Genomic DNA, 26,166 nt, shown 5'->3' with positions numbered 1-26,166 from the left:
AATGTAATGAAAACAAAAAGGACAAGGTGTAGACTTGGACTCATGCCCAATCGGGCGCCTGGCTGTTTACACCAGACGGCATTTCACTGGGCCGGTCACAAAGCAGTTCTGCTCCTCTCCACTCTACAGAACGTGTGTGTGTGTGTGTGTGTGTGTGTGTGTGTGTGTGTGTGTGTGTGTGTGTGTGTGTGTGTGTGTTTGTCACTCTGTCTGTCTCTCTCTTTGCCTGATCGCATGTCTCGCTCTAGCCACAGCTGCGATGTCAAGACAGCCAAAATCACCTGGGTAAAAACCTGGGTATTTAACTTTTATTTTTAAGCATCCGGCTGCGCTGTGGCGTTCCTGTGTTTGATTACCTACCTGGCTTGATACATTCGCTCGCGGCTCGTGGAAGAAATAGAGGAAACACAGAAAGGATTGCTGCAGCACACGAGTGCTCCACATCTAATCGCAGTCGGTATGAACTGACATATGGGCGCCAAAATAAAAATGGCTCCGCTTCACAGCGCTTCGCAGCACTTCCTGGAGCTTTGCAGCACTTCCGCCGCCAGTGTGTCCCGGTGCTCACTCCACATAAAATATTACAATACATTACATAACTTCCAGAAACCTAACGGAGAACAATGAGGGCAAAACAGATTCACTGATCTGACCTGATTTAACCAAATATTCTCTGGTCTAGCTTAACTAAAAACACTGAAACACATTACCGTGTCATTTACCACCAAGCCTGTTTGTTTACCGACAACGTTATCATCACTTCACTGAACTGACTTTAGCAGTTTAGATAATAGACACTTGACTGTCATGCTGTTAATACAGACATGTGAACTAACTGCTGACACTGGACACTCGGCTGTGCATTGCTGCAGTTCACCGCTGCAGTTCACCGCTGCAGAATGAACACTGATGTATGAAACTGCAAGTCAGATTAATTTACTTATTACTCGAAGGTGCCGGAACACAGTTCCGGATCGCTCTGGCCCATTTTACCCCCTGTCTATAATGTACAATTTTGAAAAGGAAATGCACCATAAAACAACAAAAAAGATGAACGTGCTCAAGGTTTCAAAGGTGGTGGAGAACATGAACCTTTTTAACCTGCATTTAAAGGAAGTCAAAGAGGGGAAGTCATATATATTCTACACGTCTCAGTGTCACAAAATTAAATGGCTGTAACTATCATAGTTTAAAGAGTTACAGCCCCATGTGACTTTTTTGTAAATTGTGATCAACATATAATTCTCTTGTTTCGTCTCTCATTTGTTCTCTAGCCTCTGTGAAGCTATACTTTCTCACCCACCATCCCTGTTCCCTTCCTCTCTTCCCCCCTCACTTCTCTGTCTAATTTTGATGACCTGAGAGGTAGTGGCCAATGAAAGACAAAAGGTAAAATGGATATGGATTTTTCTCACTCAGCCGGCCATCCTCGAGATGATTAAGTAGTTCATCATGCAGAAATATAGAATTCTTCCCAGCGTGCTCATCGACCTATCCTATAGATACATTAAAACAGCGGCAGGAAATCGTTGCGGATTGCACCGCACTACACATTGACTGCAAGCTTCTCCAGCTCAATTGATCTCCGCTGTATGGTGGTTCTATGGGTGTTCCAAGTGGCCGGAGCCTTGCTTAACACACATGAACTGTTACACACGTATAAACACATGACTGATGGTGAAGAGTTGTTTCTCTACATATTTTCAGAGTGGAGGTTTCACTACAGTCTAAAGTTGCTTGGTGGCAGTTAAACAAAATTCAAATTTAGGAACACAATTTTAGTTTCTTGAAGTTAACATTGTAATTGTAGATGTTCCATTTTACAGAGAACTTTAAGCTACTTGAAATGTTGTGATTTTTGTGACTCCTAAAGCATGTATCAGTTCCCTCCTCACACAATAAAGATCTGCAGACCCAGAACATTAATAGGCTGAAAACACAGGCCACACCAATTTTAGCTGGGATTGTTACAAACAAAAACGTGCAATCACATGCATATTCTTACAATTTTGGGATTTGTCTTTATTATAATTTTGCGATAATGTTTACATATTTGGATATGGATGATTTGCCTTAGTTTGAGAACACAAGGTTTGATACTTAAATTATATGAGGTGAACTTTAAAGTTGCATTAATTGATATTTGGCAAACTTGAGTCAACAGACTGTAAACTATTAACATGTCATCACCTTATTTACACATCCAGCTGACACAGAACAATATTATAATTCATTTGAAGTCGTGATTCTGGCCACCTTTTAGCTCTGTCTTTGTTTTCCACCAACTCCTGAGAGAAATATCAGGTTACCTTTCACATCACACATAGTCATTTGATCTATTGTCAATATAAATATACTAGCTGCAGCGTTAAAGACACTAACTTTACTACTTTGGAACCCCCAATCTAAACTGTCTCTCCCACTCCCCCCACCAATCTAATGACATTTTTCATGCATATCAGAATGATCACGTTGACAGTCACGTCAATATACAAGTTGTAATTACGACTGGGAAACTCAGACTTTTCTTTGCAGACTTTACATGCAGCCTAGACTTGAATTAAAGAGCAGTTTAAAGGAAATAAACCCTGCCCGTTTAATAAAAATCTGCAACTATGAATAGGCAGAGTGAGTTAATGACACCAGAAAACTAATTGGACCTCTAGCCCAAATGTGTTTTGCATATGGCACATATTGTATTACCAACTCTGTCCTGTATTAACTAAACAGTGGGTAGTATTGCATAATGAGAAAATAAGACCTTTAAGAAGTTTTAACATATTTTAGGCTTAAAGCAAGATAATTCTGGGTGTCCTGGTAGCTCACTTGGTAGCGCATATCATTAAGGCTGTGTCCTTACCACAGCACCCTCGGTTCGAGTGCATGTCTTCCCTTCTCCCTGCCTTTCCTGTCTGTCTCTATCTCTATCTATCTAATACAGAATAAATGCCAAAAATATAATAATCTTAAAAGTAAGATAATTTAAAACCTTGTCACCTTTTCTAAATTATTCAGTATGTGCCAATAACAACACCATGGGGTTGCAATTGATGTCAGACATCCCTGTAGGCTTTTTCCCTGTTCTGAATTCCATAAACAGCATTTAAAGCAACTAATCAGATTGCTATGTGAAATTAATTAACTAATCTTTTTTGTTTAGATATGACGGCCAATGTTTAATGTGTTTTCATCCACTTTGACAATACTGTTAATCAATTTGCACAAGTGGTGATTAAGTTGTTCATAATATTGCATATTAATTATCTGAATAAGAATTCAGATGGTATGAACAGGGTGAATAGAGGGATTAGGAAATGGTGAAGAAGCTTTTATTTGGTCTCAGAGTGTGTTGGCTAAGATGGTGTACATTCTGAGTCCCTGACAGATCTGAACAGCCCATTACTCTCTCTCACTCCCTCACACACACACACACACACACACACACACACACACACACACACACTGTCCTACAGGTAATATTGCTGTTGCCATGGAAGCCATTTCACTGAGCCCACGCTCTGACTATCTGAAGATCATACATTGAGCATGAGAACTATGTGGATAACCATGATGTTTCCCTAAACTACAGTGGCATATTAAGAAAGTCCTGATTGTGAAATCTGATCATAAGATAACCTTCAGTATTATTATTACAAAGGTCTGTGCCACCATTCACAACACATTTATGATTTTGCTAAATTGACGGCAACAGGTTCTATTTCCTATAGGCTTCACCCTCTAAGGGCTGTCGCTATTGGGTTAATCCTTTCGCGCATGCACAGTCGTGAAGATTTCTTTCGCGTCCTGTGCCCTGGCGACGGCGCTGAACAATACCGTTTTGCTAGCATGACCTAGCACATCTGCTGTCTTTGCCATGACCGCTAAGCTTTTGCTGTTCCCCGCTGAGGCTGGGGCAGCCACGAGCTGTAGGTAGTGGAGTAGATGCGGTAACACACCTCCTAGAGCGTATATGTGTCTCTCCAAGCCCCGGCTTCGGCTCCACCTACGGCGGCGCAGCCATGAGGCCCGTCTGGCAGCACCCACCTGGTCCATCCCACTCGCCAATCCGCAACGGATTAGAGTGTGTGTTTATAGCCTACTCAGTTTTTTCTCCACCTCCCAGCTAATTACGCGGAATGGTGAGAATGTTGAGTGAACGGCTCACTGCTGTGTAAACAGCCGACACACAGGCATGCGTGTGCCGCTCTCTTGGTCACGCTCTACCATGGGCTGTGATGACCGGGCACTCGCTCCTCACAGCACGGGAGGCTTAGCGCTCTCTGTTGCTATGGCAACAAACAACACACGGCCCTGATGCCTTGCACACATGTGGTGCTGTAGGCCCGGTCACTCCCGCACTGTGTAAACAGCGGGAGCGAGCGCCCACTCAGTATGCGTGCTACACAGTCACTCCTCCCCCCGACCGTCAAGCGGGATGGGGAGAACTCTGACTCGATGACTGCCCCACCATGCATCCACAGCATAGCGTCGCACTCTCTGTTGCTATGGCAACATACAACACACGGATGTGCGCACGCCCGCCCGCCCTCAGAGCGGGGCGCAGTGTGGGAAAACTTGCCACCCAGGAATGCATGGCTGTCAAAGCTTATCACAAAAAGGCTATACGCCCCAGTTTACCAGCCCTCCACCTCCTTTTCGATGGTGTGTTGGATATAGCCGCGTCATCTCAGGGGAGATAGCCGCTCTGACATCAGAGCTGGCAGAGCTGCGGGCAAAGGATGCCCCTTTTTTCCCGTGTCCCTCCAGGAGAAGAGAACAACGGTTTTGTTTCCCGTTACTTCTCACACCAGGAAAGACAGGCGGAATGTGACCCTTCTCGACCTGTCTCAATTCGACTGGTGCATTATTCCACATGCTGACAATCAGACACATGTTGGAATGTGTGCACCACCACGAATGGTTAACTTTATTATGTATTTTCCACATTCTCCAAATGCATGGAGAAAGGGATCAAAGTCCTTTTTATTTGGGCGATTTAATCATTATGGGTCCTTCCCAGGAGACTATGGCCCAGGGCTCTCCTATACGCTTTTCCCCCGGTCCCTCTGATTCCTCGCCTCCTGGCACGCATCCAGGAGGAGGGCCTATCGGTCATTATGGTGGCACCGGAATGTGCAAGAGCCGCCACTTTCCAGTGCTGGTGTTAACTACCTCCAAACATTGGTGGATAATGATTTGGGTCCGTCTACAGTTAAAGCCTACGTAGCGGCCTTTTCGTCCTGCCACGAGGGCTATGGAGAGAGGTCAGTTGTTGCACACACCCTGGTAAAACGTTTTTTGAAGAGGGTCAGACGATGGAAACCTGCTGTGCGCTCTCTCACACCTCAATGGGTTTTAGCCCTGGTGCTCGGAGCTCTGGGTAATCCTCCTTTCGAGCCTCTGGCGCAAGCCCCTCTCAGGACGCTGTCACTGACAACAGCGCTCCTCCTCGGCTTGACGTCGGCTAAGACGGGGAGTGATTTATGCGCGCTGGCGGTTTCATCGTCCTGCCTCTCCATTAGAGGGGACGGGAGCGCGGCCACTTTACAGCCAAATCCATCATTACACCGAAAGTTGTAACAATCCTTTTCGGGCGAGGGAGTTTTTCCCTCCACCTCATAACAATGACGCGGAGGAGGGGTCTCACCGACTTGCCCGGTGCGCACATTATTCCAGTATGTTTTACGCACGGCAGACATCATACGAACACAGCGGCTGTTCGCTCACTACAGAGAACACCCACAGGATGCGGCTCTTTCGGAGCAGCGTCTGTCTCATTGACTGTATGAAGCTATTACCCAGGTCTATAGCGTGGAGGGAGTGGAACCCCCCTCGGAACATTCGGGTGCACTCCATGAGAGCGCTGCCAGCGTCCGCGGCATGACAGTGGCCGACGTTTGCGCAGCAGCTTTCTGGGCATCACCGTGCCCGTTCATCCGTTTTTATCTGAACGGTGCGTCTAAGACCTCATGACTCACGCAGTTTTACCCGCACTTGATGGCAGATGATGCGCTGTCAGGTTTGGTTTTGCTGCTGTCTCCATCCTCCTGCACTTGAGTGGCTTGTCTGAATGCAGGTTTTTTTTGCAGCTATTAATTGTGATATACATTTTTTGTCACCATAAAACATTTTCACAATCCACATGACATGGGCCTCACGATCAGTAGGCCTACTCATGATGATGACAGGGTTTTTTCATCAAAATAATGTGTTTTAATTCATTAAACCTTGTTCAGTGGGAATAGGAAGACAATTAGTCTATGTTCTGCTTGTGGACCTTGTGTCGCAGGTGGCATTGACTACATCAGCTTCGCCCTAACCCAATAGCAACAGCCCTTAGAGGGTGAAGTCTATATGAAATAGAACAATAGTTACGTATTGTAACTCCAGATTCTATGAGTATAGGTGTAGCCCTCTAAGGTTCGGGCCACCTGCCCCACTAACATTGGCTGAATAAAAATGCTGATGTTGGGAGCAGATCTCTGGTCGCGCCACTATAATATACAGTATCTGTGGACGTAAGAGAGGCCCATGCGGGGCACAGGGTGCGAAAGAAATCTTCATGACTGCAGATGCACGAAGAGATTAACCCAATAGCAACAGCCTTTAGACGGCTACGCCTATACTCAGAATCTGGAGTTACAATACGTAAATATCGTTACAACCACAGGCTATAGTTTATGTTGCAGGTTATGGGAGGCAGTGCACATGCTGTTGTGTAAGCACAAGTACATGTAGCTTTTTTGTACCATAACCCTTTCAAGGAAACAAAGGATACCCATACCAAACACAATATGGAACAATTTCTCCAAACTACTATAGTTTGTCATCAGCTACCAAAACAACTCATAAAAGGTGTCTGCTTATCTGATGCTCTTATCGGCAGGATGTTTGTCAGCGCTATCAAAAATCATTACAAATCACTGTTATCATAATTCATATGACTTTCTTCTGACCTGACACTGCTAAGGTTAAGGTTTGATTAGGTTTGAGCATTGTAACCCAACACCTTGGGTAGGGTTACAAAACATGGTAGCTTTCATTCATTTAAAAAAAACAAAGAAAATAAACTAAACTGTAAACCTTTGATATAAATGTACAGCTAAAATCTTACAGTATTTTACTGTTTTAATGTTATACAGGATTATACTGTAAATGGCAATGCATTCTGGGAGAAAATAATATTTATTACAGCACTATCTGCGAATGTTACAGATTACAGGTATTTATTGTTAATAACAATGCATCTTGGGAAAATAAAGGAAAAGGCGGGAATTACACTGCAGCCAGTATATTACCGTAAATTCAAATAATACGGTAAGAAACTGTATGTCTATTAAGAGTAAAATACCTTAAAATTTAAAAAACAGTATGCTTACTGTAAATTAACAGTAGTTTATAGGCGAAGCTGCTATATTAAGCTGTATATTACTGTAAATCTACGGTGAAAAGTTTTACAGTGTATGAGATCTTTTAATTATTGTACATGCAGTGTTTTTTTTAAATTACTGATCATACATTACACAAAGGGTTAGATTATTTAACACTGGTACCTGGAAACAGACCCGTAATCAGACTAAACGACAAAGCAATCTTCCCATACTGTATACATTTAGAGTAACAGTAGGAAAATGTATATGTTGATGATGGACAGTGAGTGGACAATGAGCAGCTGGGGTAAAATTGCCACTGAAGTAACCAAAAAATATTTGAATAAGAGATACAGCTACCAAGGAAGAGAGAGATGCGTACTTAAAAGTGAGTATTTGTTTAAAATAGTACTTAATAGTACAGTATACATCATGTAGCCTCAGCTATTAACAGTATGAGAGAGTGTATTTGTATAACATGTAATATGTCTACCTGTTACTCCTACTTTCTCTTTTTACCAACTTTCACTCCCTCTCCCACCCAATTTGAATTGGTCCCTCTTTTATAGCTGACAGCTAACAGGCATGCAGAGGATTGCTCTGGTAAATAAGCATTGCCTAACACTCCTTGACCTCTCCTCAGACAGAAAGGCTGAATCTCAGGCAACTTAATTTAAAGCTTCCTCCCAGTGGAACTGAAGGGCAATGTCAAACTTACTGAATGTCTGCACATCTCATCTTCCATCTCATCTCTGTTCCATCTACAGTGGCATAATAATCAGTGAAACGAACAAAGGAAGAAAAGGCAAATTGGCTGATATAATAGCTCTATTAAGACAACCTTTAACTGTGTTGCCTTTATTCACTCACTTTGCGAGACTTACAATTCTATCAGTCTAATTATAGACAAAATGCCCTATCATCTCTTTAAAGTGAGTGAGCAAATGTTATCAACGTGTCAATTCCATAGTCAGGTAATGTGCATATTTGATGATTAACTCTCTGGGTCAGGTGGCACCATTGTTTTATATTCAAAAGTTCATACTACTGATAATGGTATTGTGGGGTGTTAGTGCTGCAATGTCATTACATAGATGTGCTCTGATGCTACATCCTCAGTATGCAGTGTTATTTCTGTTCTTACTAGTGCATGTCCTAAGATTTAATATGTAAAGGGAAATGTGTGCAACTACTGCACATTGCCTAGTAAATATCATGTGTCTTTGTAGAGCATATTATGTTAAATCTTCCTAACTCAATTATTGGGTAACAATTAAAACTGATGCCCCATCTTTTTCCTAAAGTGTCACCTGCTGGTGACACTTGAGGAAAAAGTCTGGGGATCACCCAAGTCAGTAGACTTCATCCTCTGGGTAACAAAAATATCTGTATACAATTAAATTAAAATAAAAAATTAAAAGTATTTAGTCAGCCACCAATTGTGCAAGTTCTCCCACTTAAAAAAGATGAGAGAGGCCTGTAATTTTCGTAATAGGTACACTTCAACTATAAGAGACAAAATGAGAAAAGAAAATCCAGAAAATCACATTGTAGGATTTTTAATGAATTTATTTGCAAATTCCTCTGGAAAATAAGTATTTGGTCACCTACAAACAAGCAAGATTTCTGGCTCTCACAGACCTGTAACTTCTTCTTTAAGAGGCTCCTCTGTCCTCCACTCGTTACCTGTATTAATGGCACCTGTTTGAACTTGTTATCAGTATAAAAGACACTTGTCCACAACCTCAAACAGTCACACTCCAAACTCCACTATGGCCAAGACCAAAGAGCTGTCAAAGGACACCAGAAACAAAATTGTAGACCTGCACCAGGCTGGGAAGACTGAATCTGCAATAGGTAAGCAGCTTGGTGTGAAGAAATCAACTGTGGGAGCAATTATAAGAAAATGGAAGACATACAAGACCACTAATAATCTCCCTCGATCCGGGGCTCCACGCAAGATCTCACCCCGTTGGGTGAAAATGATCACAAGAACGGTGAGCAAAAATCCTAGCTATGACCAAAGTAACAAAGGCTACCATCAGTAACACACTACGCTGCCAGGGACTCAAATCCTGCAGTGCCAGACGTGTCCCCCTGCTTAAGCCAGTACATGTCCAGGTCCGTCTGGAGTTTGCTAGAGAGCATTTGGATGATCCAGAAGAGGATTGGGAGAATGTCATATGGTCAGATGAAACCAAAATAGAACTTTTTGGTAAAAACTCAACTCGTTGTGTTTGAGGGGAAAGAATGCTGAGTTGCATCCAAAGAACACCATACCTACTGTGAAGCATGGTGGTGGAAACATCATGCTTTGGGGCTGTTTTTCTGCAAAGGGACCAGGACGACTCATCCGTGTAAAGGAAAGAATGAATGGGGCCATGTATCATGAGATTTTGAGTGAAAACCTCCTTCCATCAGCAAGGGCATTGAAGATGAAACGTGGCTGGGTCTTTCAGCATGACAATGATCCCAAACACACCGCCTGGGCAACGAAGGAGTGGCTTCGTAAGAAGCATTTCAAGGTCCTGGAGTGGCCTAGCCAGTCTCCAGATCTCAACCCCATAGAAAATCTTTGGAGGGAGCTGAAATTCCATGTTGCCCAGCGACAGCCCCAAAACATCACTGCTCTAGAGGAGATCTGCATGGAGGAATGGGCCAAAATACCAGCAACAGTGTGTGAAAACCTTGTGAAGACTTACAGAAAATGTTTGACCTCTGTCATTGCCAACAAAGGGTATATAACAAAGTATTGAGATGAACTTTTGTTATTGACCAAATACTTATTTTCCACCATAATTTGCAAATAAATTCATTAAAAATCCTACAATGTGATTTTCTGGATTTTCTTTTCTCACTTTGTCTCTCATAGTTGATGTGTACCTATGATGAAAATTACAGGCCTCTCTCATCTTTTTAAGTGGGAGAACTTGCACAATTGGTGGCTGACTAAATACTTTTTTGCCCCACTGTACATTACATGTCATTTAGCTGATGCTTTTATCCAAAGCGACTTACAATTGCTATATATGTCAGAGGTCGCATGCCTCTGGAGAAACTAGGAATTAAGTGTTTTGCTCAGGGACACATTGGTTGATGTATCACAGTGGGAATCGAACCCAGGTCTCCCACACCAAAGACGTGTCATATCCACCGCGCCATCACCACCTATACAATACAACAATAGTTGTTGACAGACTCACGTTGCCATCCCTACAGACAGTGTTTTGGCCAAAAAGTTTACTCTAATACTGTATGTTGTTTAAAATAAACATAATATGACATAAACAACTCTTTAAACCATTTACAGTATAAAGTATTGACTCATTTATGAAAGTATTGTATAAAGATGTTATAATTATACACTACTACAATATTTGCTGTATGTATTGGATAGTATTGTTTGTTAGCAATGTTAGCTAACAATCAGTATATATTTTAATAAATATTGCAAACACAGTGTGTCAATCGTTTGTATTATCTTCATATTGCAAAGCAAAGACAAGGGAGCCCCTGTGGGTACTGTCAATGCACATGTATAATGTGGAAAAGCAACAAAAAGCAAATTGAGACCACTAAGGAAAAAATAGTGAACGCTTTATAATGCACATTTAAAAGAGAATATGCAACCAAACATGCAGACATGTCTAATGTCTACATGTTTTAAGGTCAGTGACCTTTCAGTTTTGTTGGTTTCCATGGGCCAGTTTGGAGGTGTCTTTTCACAGGTGGGTATGAACAACAAAAGAAGTTGGCACATTCACTGTTACACTTTTGTTTTTCTAAACTAATTTTTCATTGTGTGTTCTGACACTGTGACACTTTTAATCTTATTTCAGTAAACATGCACAGAAGATGTATTTTATTGTTCACATTTTCATGGTCTTTTGGCAGCTTCCATCCATTTAGGCACATCAATGATATGAAATATCTTGTCTGTTAGTTCTGGAGAGTCACCAAATTGCTTTAAAACATTATGGTTATGTACATAAATTGGTATGCCAATTAATAATATACACCTGAAGTATTAGTTGTTGAGCACATAAAGGCCTGTTAATACATTTAGTCTAAATCTGCAAAAATAATTGAGGACCACTAACTGCACAAAATGTAGTACAAGTCAAATAATGCCTGTGCATCATAATGTGCACGGTCTTGTTTCTATTATGGACTTTGCATATCACTTGCACATACCAACTGCAGTGATACATTGTATTAGACTAGTCTTCCTGTGCTGATAGATAGATAGTAGCCTTTGAATAAATCAGTAAATTAAATTTGAAAATAATAAATATAATGGACTTAAAGTATAGTCATTTACTTTCATGATGAAGTAATGGTAGAGCATTTACTACTATATAATACTACTGTAAAAGGTTGCATTTTGAAGAGAGCATGTTACTGGTCAGCACAAAGTCCTTATAAGGCAATTCTATCAGACCACACACACTGAGAGAGAGAGAGCGAGAGTTCCAAGCTAAATACAAGAGACAGAGAAAATTAAAAGGAAGCTCAGATTCCTATTAAATACTAATCTTCACCAAGACTATCTATCTCTAAATATCTATCTCGTCTCCGTCCATCCTATTTTTTGGCATAGACTGGCACGCTTTTCATACCTCTCCCATCACACCGTAAGCTCCAGGATTTAGAGCACAACTCTCGTTTCTCTCCTAATCTAAACCTTTAATAAAGCAGTAAGCAGTGTATAACGCTTCATCCTTGCTATTAAGCATTCTCTATGAGGGTCTTATGTTATTCAGCTTCTCACTTGTCAGACACAGCCAATATGCAGAGGCAGACTTACAAAGCAAAAGGTTGCTGGAGACAATAATGATATTGTCTTATAATAAATTATATTATGTTTATCTTTTCTATAATCTATAGAGATTAGGGGGAAGTGTATGGCTGCAGATACTGGTAACCGGTACTCTGAGTGTTAACTACTGTGAAGGTAAGGGCAGGACAAACTGTAATAGCTTTGAGTTTAAGAAACAATGGAAAATGATAAAGTAAGGAGTGCATGATGGAGCAATGAGAAAAAAGATGCAGAGAAAAAGGGAGTGGGTGAAAGAGGAGACATAGGAAAAAGAAATAGATGGGGAGAGCTATCATCTTGAAGTAACAAGGGTCCTTGTCTGCACCCCCCCACACACACACCCCCCATTCCCCCTTCTAACACACCCCGTCCTCCTTAGTGACTCAGTCACCACGGCAACAGAGCAGAGGGTAAATCGCCGTGGCGATTGCCCTAGGACGTGTCGTGCATGGGAATGCTGAGTTCCTGCTGCCACCACGATCTATACACAAACACACTCACACACACACACTCACACACACACACAGGCACACACGGGCAAGCATCAGTATTAGCGGCCATGAACAACTCTCCTGAATCTCCCAAAGCCACACACCAAAACCCAGTAACCCAGTTACTCACTAACATTGTTGTGGAAACACAATAAGCATGGAAACTAAATGCACACTTCCTGCATTACCTGCATTACCTCATTACTTCAAATACTTCTCTAGTAAACTAGTATTCACATGAAATAAAACAATAAAATATTGTGACCATTCAGCAGGGCACACTGGGTAATAACAAATTCAACACATGAACTGGTAACTCATTGTAGCAGCTCCGACCTGGCCTACCACTTGGGGAACACAGCACGAGCACATATGGACAAAACAAACATGTTAAATAAACATATATGTTTATTTTTAAAGCAGATTTTAAATTGTAACAATTTAACAATTCGCCCTCATGAAATCCAATCGTGGCACGGCTGTCTTGGAACGCAATAGACAGACGGTGGCGGAATGCTCCGACACTTAAATTCAACTAAAATGTAACAGTGAACAATCAGTGTTCGTCCTACAGTGTGTTGAGATGCCTCTCCAAATGCAGAAACGAAGCGCAATCACACCATGAAACGTTAAGACACGTTAAGAAAAAAGATCCGTATCTACAGCGATTAGTAGATCCACAAAAAGGGTCACGGTGTATCCATCAAGGCCTACGCGCGTCACATTCACCAGCCAGCTCCAAACAGGTGAACTCTCCACTTCGCCGTTTGGAATAAACGTATAAAAGTCCAAATTTACACAAAACCCGCAATCAATTAGTAAGCTGACATCAAATTTATATACATGGCATTTAGGAAACCTTTATTGCAACGTTGGCACGGCAAATGTCCAGACTAGTGCAACAGTAATTTTCATTTTTTACGTCCTGCTGCTCCCATCGTTAGCCAGGTAATATTTTTTTTACTAAAGCACTATATGAAATCAGATTACCTACCACCATTTAGTTGTTTTGTGTCATGCCAGACGTAATTATTCCAATATTTTTTCAAACAATACAATTACCCATTTCAACCACCGTTTCAAACTCTGTGTATGGGTCAGACCCATCTGCTGGCGATGGGAGGCTGAGACTGAGAGCTACATGGAAAAATATGCACCAAACAAGCCACTTTGAAATTTTGCTGTTTTCATGAATACAAAAGTTGGGTGACACCCCCCCCCCCCCCAGACTAAACCCTCAACAAAGAATAAAAAGACATGATTCGCCCATATTTTTCTCCGGTGGTCCATAAATGGTCCCTTATAGCATTTCCTAGACAGAATGGTGTTTGTTTCATATCCATGCCGCCCTCGACCTGTCTTCAGTCAGACTTAGAGTGCAGAGGTTTTTTTTCTTGACATAACTCCATATTTGCTGATTACATTAGCTGGAAAGTAACATCTTGTATTTAAACACTAATTTGTCTTAAAAGCTGTACCAGACAGCTTGACACGCTGGAGGAGGAGGTTTGAAGAGTTTATAACCTACAAATCCTTTAGGGTGACACTAGTAAATTAAATGTCTTCTTCTTAGTGTGTTGGAAGGATGGAGGTTGTGAACCAGTAAATACGGAGGCTTAAGTGTGCCAGTGGAATAATTATAAACTTTTCCATCAGTTTATATTAATTACTTAACTGATACATGTGAATGTGCCCTGTGGGACTCCACAAAGCATGTCAAATTAAATCAAGACATAATAATCAATCATGTCAAGGACTGAACAAACATGCATGCAAAATGAAAGATAAAAAGCTTGTTGAGGGGCAGTGGCAACAATGCTGTCTGTAGTAAATTTCTTATAATTAGCCTTTATTGTTGCAATTTTATCACACAGTTGTTGTAAAACCAATTACATTATATTGTTAAAAAAAACAAAGGAGTAAGAACAGAGAACCTATGAGGGCTCAGTAACTAGAGAAGAGCGGTGAAGGAAGGGTTAAGTGTAAAGGGTGAGACAGCAGGATAATGAGAGCATAGAGAGAGGGAGAAAAAAAAAAGAGAAATAGCTAGGCCAAGAGAAAGCCCAGGAAAAAGAAGGGAGGTGGGCACTTGTTGAAGGACTTTAGATGGGCTGACTGCTGGTGGCCTGGCCAGCTGATTGGCCCGGAGTGTCAAGCCAATGTTAAAAATGCAAAACTAAATGGGTAAATCAAAGCGAAAACAACATGGGGCATATACAGTCATTCAGTTTGCTTTTAACCTGATGGCAGTGTGGAGATCAAATGGACAGAGCAGGATCAAGAGAAAATGTGCATCTGACAAGGAGTACATTAAAAGGGGAAAAGTGTTAGAAAAAACAAAACTAACAAAAAATGTAGCAACAGGGCTGTCCTGAGCATGTCATATAGTCACCACTACCCTGCCCGAGTTGATTCTCTGTTTCAAAACTAATAAATGGCATCAACACTTGATCGTGCGATGTAGAAGGTCTAGTGCCTATATTTGCTTTGTTTTTAAATACATGTATTTATTAAAAATAATAAAAAATGAATTTAAAACTCAAACTTCAGTAATTAAAATTGCAATTAAAAAGACATCTAGCTAGAATGAAACTGATCTCTGAGAAGAGCTGCCTAAAACCACAGCAGAAAGGACAAAAATATCTTGCAGACTACCACTTAAAAGTCCAATATGTAAATGAAGGAAACAGCAACCTATATATTGTTTCTTGAATGCTGCTGTATGAAATAAACCCTCAAACAATCAATGCAACCAAATGCTTGGGGCAATGTTATAAATGCAAAGACAGAGCACAGCTCTGCCTCTACATGGACCACGGTTATTATAAACAGCCAATGATAATTCCCTGTAGCCGTGAGACAGCATTGACATAATGTATGTATAATATATAATTTCAAATTAGCTTTCTTTCATTTCCTGAAAAACAACGGTTTTGGATATACAAGGTTTTCAGCGACGATATCTGACTTTCATACTGAATTTTTGACAATAGAGTCATTAACAGCAAGCTAAGGTGGTGTTCTGCTAATATATGACAATCACAAGTGATCACATACTCGCACCATGCAGAAATGTTTAGTACACATACGAACAAATCTTTCACACCAAATCTTCAGACCTAACTGACTGAATCCCCTCTGTCATTGAAGGAGTCAGTAGTTTTTAGCAGGGGAGTTTCTGACTGGTGACTGAGAGGATTTGGCTCAGTCATGATGCACAGTGTGTTGCATCCTCTTTAAAAGCTCATTGAAAGACTGATGATGTGTAAACTTTGCCGCAAGTGGTTTGCTGTTGAGCAATAAACCTAATACAACAGTGGTGTATAGGATAACTTTAGTTGAACTAATTTAACTATGTTAACAGTTTAAACCAGGATCAGACTGAACCTACTACTGAACTGAGGGGATGTATGGACTGAAATACATTTGAATGGCAAACAAACTTTAATAATATTAAACTAAATAAAACATAGTGTTGAGCAATACAACATGAAAAACAAAGAAAAAAGAGAAATCAGTTTCCAAGTGAAGCGTAGATAACAGCTCTGTGGGCCAGCATATCAGACATTGTACTGACGTCTACAAAGGTGCCTTCTTTCCCGAGCTGTCTTTACAGCAGCATGTTCCTGATACTCTATGTTGTCAAGCTTTAGCTTTTTAAGAAACCTTTACATAAAAATGTGCAATACAGAGCATTCAGTATGAGATTTATCACATCTTCACACTCAACAGTACATGGAGCAGTTTCGTTGACTGTCCATCGCGGGTTTCTGTGTGTATGTGTGGTACATACACACATTGCTGAAGGAAATTTTAGCACTCCTTTTCAGGCCCCAAGGAACAGATGTAATAGATCTCAAAGTAAAACCTCTGAGCTGGAGAAACAGCAATCAATTGCACCTCAACCAGCTGGAATATATGTATTAGAGTGAAAAATGTTACTCCATCGCACTTGGGAACAGCGCTAAAGAGGTTTACACTAAACTATCAGCAGCTACACTACTGTATAATGTAACTACTGCTACTCTCCTATCAGCAACATTATCAGCCGAACACATTCCTGAAATGTTGAGATTTGATATGAGACACTTGAGACACTTAATTCAAGAAGCCAATTCATCAAATTGAAAAATATTGATTCATATGATTTATGTATGTCACTTACACATCCTTTTTTGAACAAGAAAATAGTTTTTTTTTCTACCAGAGTGTCGTTATCATTCTTGAGACTCTTCAGCATAAAAAAACAACAAATCAAATTGCCTCAAAGCTCTACTTTGCAAGAAATGGTGTACATATCTTACAGATTATGACTTAGAGTCAGGATCTCAAAGGGACGCTTTATTTTGCTCCCACACCACTGTAACAAAGCATTGCAGGGATTTCCTCACATGGTGAAGAGATGGTTGCATTGGGACTTGTTCTCCTTGTCACTTCTCATTAAAACTCTGCTTATTCAGGTGGTTGGGAATCAATTAATTATCGGTTAGACGTCATTAGTTTCACAAAAACACTCCACCAAGTAGGATAACAAATCATCGTCGTTACTGCTTCATTAGCTGACTAAAAATGTTGATGCTTTTTTTTTCTTCTCTCAGACGCTATTTCAGTTAAACATTATCTGTCAAGGGCATGAAGAGTCTGTCAATAGGTAAATTAATGATGTCAATTTGAAGAGGCAAGGTGAGAAATGATGACAAAGAGAGACATTCCTTTATCCTAAATGGCTGGAGATGCTTAATCAGTCAATGGCAAACAGATATCATGTACAACAACTACACAGGAAGACAATACTTATGTGTTTAACTTCATAATTAAAAACTTCTCACGAGCACAAACCTTCTCTAACCTCTATGGCTACCAGAATACGTATGTGCATAAATATGTGTCTATATATGTAAGTGCGACCTCTGGACAAGTGTTTGCTGTCGCTGCTGCTGTGAGGGGATGTTGGCAATGGTCTTTAGCTTGTAATAGCGTCTTCAACACAACATCCCCCAGTGATTAAATAAAGTGATGTTTCCTCCCTCCCTTTTCTACTCCCAGTTAACAAATTGTCAGGAGGAGAGATGTGCTGTTGCTACAGATGGATGCATATCGAGGAAGCTATCTGAAGAAGACAGGCATTTAGGTGGGTTATATGTTGTATTGTGAAGGATTGAACTTGAGCTTCCACTGACAACACAGCACGCCGTTATCCTTTAAAGCTTAAGAATAAAGCATCAGATGAAATATACTATCCTCTATAGGGTGAAATGAGCATGACATGTTTTCCAAGAGTTGAATGATTTGTTAATGAGCAACTCAGTGATTACAGCAGCCTATTTTGGGGATTGTCGCTTTCTTGACTATATTGTTGAACATTTGTGTATTGATTGTTGTGGTGGAATTTCCATAAACAGCATGCTGTAGTATGAAGAGACAAAGGGAAAGCTAAGACAACATCAGGCCATTCGTAGGTCACAGGTCAGGGGATGAGAATATTCGGCCAGTCTCTAATAACCAAACCTGTTCATGTGTAATTATGTTTGTCTCTCTACAGATTCAGGGAATCTAGGCAGCTTCATGATAAGGGAATGTTTTGTTTCCTCCTTTTGGAGGTTGATGGGCCAGCCACACTTTTGCATACTTGCCAAAGAGAGAGGCTTTAGCATCTGTGTTTAGGCCCCTGCAATATCGTTTACCTTCAAAGGTTCAGCTAAATAACGCCTCCAGCATGAGTTTAAATACATCTTCAGAAAGATAGGAACTTCCGAGAGTTGGGACGACACTGCACAATAACACATCGTGGTACTGCCTGCTTAATTGTCTCCTCAATTGAGTGTTCATTAAATGCTCCTGTGTAAGTCATCAAAATCTCCCGAGTCTTCTTCACATATTTGAAATGAGTTGTACTGCTAACAATTGTAATGAAGCGCAATCAGAAAGAATATCTTCATGCTCAATCTGTTTGTTTAGATCTTTTCTTTCCCGCTTCCAACTCAATGAGTTCACATTTTTTAGTAACACCAATTTAGATTTTGACAAGCTTTGTGTAAGACACTTTACCATAGTCAGGGCTCAGCATGGTCCCTACGCCAAATCATATGCCATCTCCTTTGCAGCTGCACTATCTGCAATTGTTGCACTATTTCCACCGATGAATGTGTGCATATTCGTGTGAGTCACACTTTCATCATGCGGGAGTCACTTGCTCTCCAACACTGCAAGTGATGATGGCTGCATGTCGACACTGTACAGAATGTATGTTGTTATTTTCTATATATGGACGGTGGTGATCATATTTTTACCTGATAAAGATGTGATGTGAAAGAGATGGTTCAAATCATTGTAGCCGTACTAAATAAATATATCTGTGAGGACCAATTCAGCATGTGGATGGCTTTCTCTTAATCTGGCTTTGTGAATATGCCACCAAGTCACATGCTGACTTGCAGGTGTACTTACAGCTGTCTTGGATAAAACTTCTATGCTGTATTTGATGGTGCTTTTAGGTATACAGTTGCATTGCTAGTTCTACTCTGTTGTCCCTTAAAGTCACTCTGGCTTGTATCCTTCCTGAATTTACCGTCTGTCCCGTTCATTCTTCATGCAGCAGCTGCAGACTTTACTTGTACATCAGTAAGTCTTACTATTTCAATTTTAAGCCATATAGATGTTTATTTTCTAGAAAACCTTAAAAACACAACTAAAGCAAACAGATAAACAAGCAGCAATTATTTCGGATCAACTCCTTACAGTGCCCACCATCAGTGAAAAGAAAAGAGACAAAATTGGAAAAACGAGCTAAATAAGGATTCCCTCAGCAAGGGGCCGGCAAATTCAAAGTTTAGTATCAAACTGGGAAAATGAAAGGCAGCTTTGATGGGTAGTAGATTTAACAACAGTGCTGCTGAAGACAAAAACAAACAGTCATTTCTTTGGTCTTGGACATTTTCTCTGGTTCTAGTTTTTATTTAGAGTTGTAGGTGTTCATGAAAGGTGATGCAATGAATGTGAGTCTACTGTCCTTAACTGAAATGCCATTGATTGCTACTGTTTGCCCAAATGTAATGTTGGTGTTAGGAATGGACATTGGAAGGAATTCTTTATACACAGACAAATGACAAATCAGGTGATTAAAAAGTATGTGTAACTGCAGCAATCAAGTGCTTTGTCTCAAGAAAGCTTCAGTTTCTCATCACATTCACTTTAGTTTGTTTCATGTGAAGACACAAAAGTGCCAGTTCAAGTTCAAATGAAGGAGAATTCCTCTCTAAGCCACCTACTTATATTGACACGAGGACTAAACAAGTAACTATCCCTGCGTCTCAAACATTGTTTTCTATTTTTCTAGTCTAGACAGCAGTATCACTGGATTGCAGGCCTTGAGAGAGAGAGGGAGGAGTTATTGAGTTATATGAACAGTTGAAACCTTTCCTAACCTCTGTAGCTGGCAGGTGATCACAATGAAGGAAGAAAAAAGCAGATAATTTGTCTTCTTTTGAGTCGGGGCAATCCATTGGTTTTTTCTAAGCGCTTTAGATTGGAGCAAGGAGGAGAAAGGATAAGAAGGGAAAAGGGTCTGCTCAGACTAATTGTCTAAGCGGCAGATCAATATCTGAGCTAAGAAGGGAAGACCACAGCTCAGTGACGAGACCGCCAATAGGTCCCAGGAGTTCAAATGTCCCCCAGGGGTGGGATTTGTCATTCTTACTGGAGCAGTGAAATCCAAATGGTTGTCGAGAGAAATTTGGAGGATGTTACCGGATCTGTTATTGTCAATCTAAGAGATTGAACATCTCAGTGTAATGTCTCAGATACTATATAATACATTTAGTTTGAAATAATATTGGTATTCTACAATCTAAACATTTTTATTAAAATGACTTGCAAAATGCTGGTTATTATTAAAAAGAAAGAAAGGTGCACACAATTGACAAACTATGTGCAATCTTGACCCTAAATAACTTTTGCAAGCTGCCTTGACACTCGCACGTTTTTTGTTAACTGCCTGAACATGTGATGATACATGGTTTTCACTATAGTCCTCTCCCACTCCAGGCTAGCATTTTTGTACTGCTCACTGTGAAGAATATGGGACTTTTCTTCCTTTTTCTGTTGAGATTTAGGTACTATTTTACTGATCTATCTCACATGACTTACAGGGGACTATCAGCTGCATTGCATTAGTTCATTAGCTGACGACCTCTAATTTAAATAAAAAAATTTGCCATCCAGAATGACATTAAGCGTTTTCTGATCTGACGCTTCTGGAAGACGATTTTTGATCATTTGTCAATGCCTTCCAAACCATTACAAATTACTGTTGCAAAAATAGATCTAACCCTGCAATGGTTAATTTTTGCTTAGGTTTAGGAGAACAAAAATACTTGGTTAAGGAGAGAGCATGGTTAAAAGAAATCAACGTTGACTGTCAATATCAAACGGGAAGTTAACAGAAGCATGGGCTACAAGAGGGCTTGTCTGTTTAAAAATTTTGGATCCTTGCGCTGCGCACATGAGCCAACACATTCTCTCTCCCAACACGTGAATTACTGACGCTCGGTCAGGACCCCATTGGCGTCATTTTTCAACGCACTTGGTCAAGACCCCTTGGCGTCATTTTTCAGGTAACAAAGTTAATGTCACATGGACACTATGCCTATTAAGGTGTTCTAGCCTGCCAGTACCTGACTGACTTCCCCTGTCTATAACTGATTTACAACTTTATCCAAGTGTTTTTGCTCTGCCTGAGTCTGCTTTTTCAGCACATTTTACCTACTCCTACAAATTAAATGTGCACATATCACACCTGTCACAGTTTTGTTTACGGAATAACAGAGTGCAGTAAAACCACACATTATAATTCTCATGGGGGGGCAGATATCAAAGTGTTGTTGAATCAAACTGTGTGCATGCAAGCAGCCTTGCTTTTATATTTCTCACTGTTTAATTCAAAAGCTGTTCACTTCAAAGCGACACCCAGGTATTAACAATCATTTGATTAGGAGTTTTCCGGAAGGACCTCATTTCCATAACAGAGGTCTCCGCATGGGGTCCCCAGCGATCATTAAAATAGTTACAAATGACTAATTGATTAATTTACAGTGTCCACTTTCAGTCAATAGTAGCAAAAATATTAGCTCTAAGGCCAGAAAATCCTCATCCCCAGTATATTCCTTAATATATTTAAATGAGGGATAACATTTAGAAAAACCGTGTGGTGTGTGTGGGCAGATGAGTCTTCATGAGTACACAAATTATGCTCCAAGGCAAGCTTAGTGAGGTGGAATTTGCACACAACAGCTATAATTTTGAGGAGTGCGGACTCAACACAAAGGAGGGAAATCAAATAGCAATTGTCCGCCGATGCAATGTACAGCGAACATCATTAAGTTCTGTTTTTGTGTGTTGACAAGTATCCCATTAAGAGCCTGGTTTTCTACAAAATAACATGCTGCATACGCCATCTAAAACACTATTAGAAATATCCAGTCTGTATACAGAAGGTCAGACCCAGCGCCACTGCCAAACAAAAAGGAGGTCTTTGTGAAACCAGCTGATTTTTATTCCTGCTGTAAAAGAGTGGGAAGGAGGTGAAAGTCTCTCTCTGCTTGGGCTTATAAGGATATGGCTGGACGATGGCGGTGGGTGGGGTGGGAGGTGGGTTTGCAGACTAATTGCCCAGAGCATGGCAGGGTGATAAAGTGACAGGCCGAGCAGAGTGACGGCCACAGCAGTGAATAGACCCCGCTCATAGCAACACCATAAAAGCTAATTACTGCCATACAAAGAGCCACCCCTGCCATTGTGCCATTTGGAAAAGAGCAGAGAGAAAAACAGTAAGAGAGACAGAGAGGGAGACGAACAAGTGAAAGGACCTGCAGCAATAAAGACTAAACCAGTAACAATTAGTCTGCAGTGCCACTAATGAGAAAGCCAAGATAAAATGGGGGGCTAAATTAAGGGGGTTCCATTGCTTCTCTCCAGGGCTCAATACTCTTCCTTGCCAATAATGGGTAAGTCCTCCTAGTTTCAAAGAGGCACAAAATATCTGGTGGCCTGTGGCGCTAGAATAACACCTACCACAGGGTGGAGTGATACTCCCCAGGGAAGATAGGTGCAGAACAGATAAAATGTCTTTATCCACGACGTTCCACTTCCACGATTGCTCCGGTGCCGGCCAGATGTCCGTTACCTTCCGATTTCTTTTTTGTTGGAATTTTAAACTCTGGTCGATTTATGAAGACTATGGTTAACTGCTCCTCAGATCTCTACAGGGTAAATCAAGATTTATTTATTTATCGAATTTGAGTTTTCTGTTGCACGACTAAAGCCAGTTGAGGTGGTTCGGGCATCTGGTAAGGATGCCCCCTGGGCGCCTCCCTAGGGAGGTGTTCCAGGCACGTCCAGCTGGGAGGAGGCCTCGGGGGAGACCCAGGACTAGGTGGAGGGATTATATCTCTAACCTGGCCTGGGAACGCCTCGGGATCCCCCAGTCGGAGCTGGTTAATGTGGCCCGGGAAAGGGAAGTTTGGGGTCCCCTGCTGGAGCTGCTACCCCCGCGACCCGACCCCGGATAAGCGGATGAAGATGGATGGATGGATGGATGTTGCACGACTAAAACACATGTACACATGTTGCACCAACAGCCGAGGCTATTTTGCAGCTCCGCCCATGACGATTGTGATTGGTTTAAAGACGTGCCAATAAACCAGAGCACGTTTTTCCCCCATCCCGGAATGCTGTGTGAACTAGCCAGACCCTCCTCCGCAGCGCAGTGGAGGAAGGTCTGGCAATGCGAGACTAGGTTGTAATGTACCAGTGGCGCTGGCAGGATTCTCTTTCATAGTACACACAAGAACCGCCCGCGTGCTAATACAGTAGGTAGGTTCCCACGTACACACATACACAGCCTACTAAGCAGGCAAATGAGAGAGAGAGAGAGAGAGAGAGAGAGAGAGAGAGAGAGAGAGATTAATTCATGTTTTGTTTTTGTTTTTACTAACTGATACAAAATTAAAAAGCTCTGATTAGTCACATTCTCACACAATATCCATACTTTTACACATGCTTCACCAATGTGTATGTACCATGCATTCCTGTGATTGGCAGAGAGATAGGGGACGATGACTGGCTTTGCTATTCTAACTGAACAAAAATGGTACGTACAGGATTACGGCTGCCGGCCCCACTGTAATGTACCATGGGGAAAAACATGGGAAATGCATTAATCGATACCTGGATTGGCCCTGGATGTGAGAAATCAAACAAGATAGATTGATATACTGTGTGAAAATTGGCATGGATTTGGCATGTCTCCGTTTTAAAGTACTGTACATTTGAACATGCAGCTTATGATTTTAATGAAACGCAAAATTAAGCCTTTTAGTGTTTTCACTGCTAAACCAGTTAGCACATTTATGGAATTTCCACCTAGACCGATTCACAATTCCATGTTGATTGTTGTGGACTGAAGCAGCCGTTAGCAGACACAATTCCTTTTCTGCTTGACTGGCACACATTTGGTGTGGCTGTGTGAGAACACCGGCATGTTTATGCGCTGCTGTCGTATAATGCTGCTATAGTTATTGAACCCTCTGCTGTAAAACCCGTAAGTCAGGACAACATTAAAGCTATAGTGGGTAGATTCTGTCGCCCCATGAGGAATTCTAAGTAATGACAACAAAACTGTCGGCGTGTCCACATGATACAAGCACTATGTGATCGTGCACGCACCCCCACCCCTCCTCCATGCAGTTGCTAGTAGCCAAGGACAAAAAACATTATGGACTCTTCAGAAGAGATAATTGTCTTCATTCGAGTTTCTGCATGGGAAAGTCACCGGACGACACAATCTTCTGAACATAACCATACTGAGAAATACAGAGAAAGTTGTGTGGAGCTGATAGTCTTAATTAGATTTGTATCAACTCATTTGGCAATGGCTTGAATGTAACAGACGTTTATTAATATCAAAAACGTACGCACTAAAGCTTTGACATGACTGGGACAGGAGAGGGTTGGTAGAATATAGAGAGAAATTATGCCTTGATATCATTAAATCAGCAGCAGGTCAACACTGGTAAACCTCTCTCTCCATCTCTCATTGTTCAGCCAATCATGGGCCATGAGTTGTGTAAAGATCATCCAATAAAGGAGTAAGCCCTTATGCAGTCGGAATTGATTTTTGAGGTTGGGTGTGAGTGTTGCGGTCATATCACATCTATGTCTACTAGGTTTGACCACACAGGTTGTTTTTACAATAACCTGCTACTCCTGCTGCTTTTAATTTAACAGTCAGTATGTTCTGTTTTGTTAATTCTTTAGCATATTTTGTACTATCCTGGATGTTTTGAGAAAACATTTCTCAATTTACTTGCTGTCTTTTTTCCAGTCTCGCATTGCCAGACCTATCTCCACAGCGTGGAGTAATACATTCTAGGAGATACATAGGAGAAAAAAACTCTGGGTTGTTTGCATTTCTTTGAACTAATCGCAATCGTCAAAAGTCTGCACTAAGTTCCGAACGCAGCAATGGTGGCTCTGCAAAATAGTCACGGGAAGGAACTTGTTTTGGTGGAATATTTGCACTTCACAAAAGAAAACGCCACTTAAAATATTAAATGAAGTTAAGTGTTCACACAACACAGTAACGTGAGCTATTTAAATTAGCTGGATAAATGGTTAAATGTAACCAATGTACCAATGTATCTCTGTGTGTACTTCATACATAGCAATTCCCAACCAACCGGTTCCGAAAACGTCACACTTAGATAGTAAATGCCGTAAACATATTCTTTGTGAATCTTTACAATGAGTCCTTGAAAGAACCAAGCAGGCTTGCCATTTTTGGCTTGTAGCTTGCTGGCTTGAAGGTTGTTGTTGTTTCCCTAAGTGAGGGGATTTTGATGGCTGCTTGAACAAATGACTTATGTGGGTGTTTTTTGGGCAATCTCTAAAATAAATACAGTGGAACACTGGGAAGAATGGCAAAGATGGAAGTATGTAACACACACATACAGTACATACTGTCTTTTTTACCTATACACCACACCATACACACACACACACACACACACACACACACACACACACACACACACACATCACAGAGGCCCTCAGAAGTATACCTGTGTCCAGCAGTGAGCAACCTGACTCTTTGATAGTGACATCCTGGAGAGAAGGAAAGAAGCAGAAGTCTCTGCTGGCCCTGACTGTAATGAGGGGGCAATGAGGTTTGAAGCTGCTCATTATCAACACCTAGAGCTGCAAGGAAGCTGGGGTGACAGCCGCCAAGGCAGGAAGGGACCCTGGGAGGACCGCCGCATGTGGTAGAAATACTGGAAGGAACAAATGGGGGCCAGGAATAGTTATCAGCTTCAGGATTTCAACAGACAGTAGGTTTTTCTTCAACATGGATTCCTGTTATATTGCCGAAGATGCTCGTTGGGTGGGGTAACAAACACAGAAGCAGCATTTAGACCGCTGATAATATCTTCAA

At 41.2% G+C, this 26,166-nt stretch overlaps 1 protein-coding gene across 7 annotated transcripts in view; it reads right to left on the bottom strand.

Annotated features, from left to right (window-relative positions):
* nlgn1 (neuroligin 1) overlaps window positions 1-26,166 on the bottom strand; it is a 361,678-nt gene that overhangs the window by 274,452 nt on the left and 61,060 nt on the right. The gene's annotated exons all lie outside the window — the stretch shown is intronic.

This window comes from Sander vitreus, chromosome 9 (assembly GCF_031162955.1).
Source record: "Sander vitreus isolate 19-12246 chromosome 9, sanVit1, whole genome shotgun sequence".
Classification (NCBI taxonomy): domain Eukaryota; kingdom Metazoa; phylum Chordata; class Actinopteri; order Perciformes; family Percidae; genus Sander; species Sander vitreus.
The sequence above is the reverse complement of the archived record's forward strand: the minus strand, read 5'-3'. Positions and strand labels throughout refer to the sequence as shown.